This window comes from Puntigrus tetrazona, chromosome 1, assembly GCF_018831695.1.
Source record: "Puntigrus tetrazona isolate hp1 chromosome 1, ASM1883169v1, whole genome shotgun sequence".
NCBI classification, from domain to species: Eukaryota; Metazoa; Chordata; class Actinopteri; order Cypriniformes; family Cyprinidae; genus Puntigrus; species Puntigrus tetrazona.
Window position 1 is genome coordinate 24,175,317 of NC_056699.1, and position 2,333 is coordinate 24,177,649.

General features: G+C 38.5%; 1 long non-coding RNA gene across 1 annotated transcript; it reads right to left on the reverse strand.

The window, feature by feature from the left end:
* Window positions 1-574: 574 nt before the first annotated feature.
* Window positions 575-2,333, reverse strand: LOC122350488. Its single transcript, XR_006251604.1, has 2 exons — window positions 2,029-2,333; window positions 575-1,206 (listed from the first exon to the last, which is right to left on the reverse strand). It is a non-coding gene; the product is annotated as an uncharacterized LOC122350488 (long non-coding RNA).

The following is a 2,333-nucleotide window of genomic DNA, read 5'->3' on the forward strand; positions in this document are numbered from 1 at the left end:
TCCAGTATGCAGACTGTTTTTTGTTGTGTGGCCCAGAAATCCCCTTACCATTGAAGCAGAGATCCAGAAAAGCAAACAAGACACTTACTGAAGAGAAGATCGGCTGATGAATGTTTTATATTTAGTTAGGGTTTTTTTTTTTTTAAGTATTTCACTCTCTTTTTCTTTTCCATTTGGATCGAAGCTTGTCAGAAAGCACCGGATTGCGAAATATCTTGGCTGTGTTTGACCTCTGAGCTCTGTGATAGCATGCAGCATTTACTTTAGCAAACCTTTTGTCTAAGAAAACAAAATTTTGTTTACAATACTGGTAACTTTTCCAAACTCTCAAATCTTAGCTCTAGAGAGTGTGTTTGCAGTGTGTGTTGCAGTGATTGGGTCCAGCAGTTCTGTGCGAGTTGTGCAAGACTGCTTGGCAGCAACGCTACATTCTTTATTTGTTAAATAAATCATGACCAGTGTGTTTGAGAACCGCAGTGGCTTATAGGAAAACGAAACCTAACTAGCTTTTTGTTTATTAGACCATGCTGATGTGTAATTGCTTTCTTCTGTTTAGTCCATTTAGTTCATAGACTTCAAATGCAAAGCTGCAAATAGTTTTATTTCACATGCATCAGTATAGTCTTCGGTTCATTCAACACATTTACATTTGTTAAACATAATATTAAATAATAAAATTTGAACAAAAAAAACTACAAAACTTCACACACACACACACAAACACACATATATATATAGTATTTAAAAAAATACTCAACTTAATATACTAAAAATAAAAATAATTGCAACTTTTATGATTATAGCAGCATATTCCTGAGGCTGGGACTTCATCATTTTTGTCTCCATCATATCATGCACACATCTTCCGGGTCGGTCTGTGCTTGTGCAAAAAGCCAGTCCAGAGGGTCCTGATTCGATCTCGTCGGACCCTTCGAGTCTGTCAAGGTTAGTGATACGTTGTCAGGTCCAGAGAGAACCCAGGGCTTGTGTGCCAGGACAGAACCTGTGGTGGCCAAAGACATGCTGCGTTGCTTAGCCATGCGCAACGGGGACAGACGGGAGCCCCGGAGGGGTCCGCTGAGAGGGTAGCTGGGTTGGGACAGCTCTCGTATGGAGTCTATGTAGTCCTCCAGACTCTGGCTCTCCTGGAGCTCCAGAATCGTAGGGAGGAGATCCACAGAGGTCAGACGCCTCCTGGGCTTCATGCTGGAACCGACAGAGCGAGAGATAAAAACACAACCGATTTATTACAAATTCAATACATTTTCTTAAATGTCATTAACACTGAATCAAATGCGCAATGAATACTCGTATCAGTGTTTTGGTCCGTTCCAAGTACTCTTTTTTTCAGCTTGTTAATGATTTGATTTCGCCAAGTTATTTCTCTTTTATCAGTTGCAAACACTAGGGGAGACCAGGAACGAAGCTCTTCACTCACAAACAAGAAGAGTGTGTATACCATCTAAAAAATGTACCATATTTATTTAAAATAGATTTTTCTCACCAAATATACTTCTATCCCATAATGGTAATATAGAAACTTGCACAATAAGTACGTAAAAGAACAAACTTTAACTACGTAAAACTCAAGATATAAAATGGTCTTAAAACGATTTAAGAAGGGCTTTAACACACAAGGATAACAAAGGGAATGAGTTCATTAATAGACGCCAGGTGGACAGGATAACTAATCAGAAAACTCAAGTCAAAATATGAAAACTAGTGCTGTCAAACAATTAGTTGTTCAGGTTTAGCAGGCTTTAAGTATACCTGTTCACAACAGCAGGGTATTTTCATAATTGTATAAATGTGTGTGTGCGTGGTCCTGGTGTTCCCTACATTCCCTACAAGTACAGTAATAATAAAATAATAGTAAATTTTGACATTGTGTGGACAAGCATTGTGTCAAGCTTATGAATCGAACAGAATGAGATTTCTTGGAAAGTTAAAAGCGCAGAAGGTTTTGTGTGAGCAATCACACTCTACAAGAAGTTGTCAGTTTAAGTGTGATTTACTGTAAAGGCTCACCTGTAGGTTCCCTTGATGTCTTGAGTGATGTCTTGAGGTCCAGATCTGCTCAGAGGACCTGCTTCTCAAGTGCGTCTTGTGCTCTGTTGAGGATTTACCACCTAGTTAGTGACTTTAAATCCTTTGGCATTGAAAGCAGATACTAAAAATACTCAAATGGATGCCGTGGATTTAGTGAGTGTGTGTTGATGTGTGTGTATGGTTATGGTCAGTCCGTGTTAACTGAATGTTACACAACTGTACTTTTATACACGCATTTTACATAATTGTACTTGTACATTTGATTTATAGTAGCTAATACATGA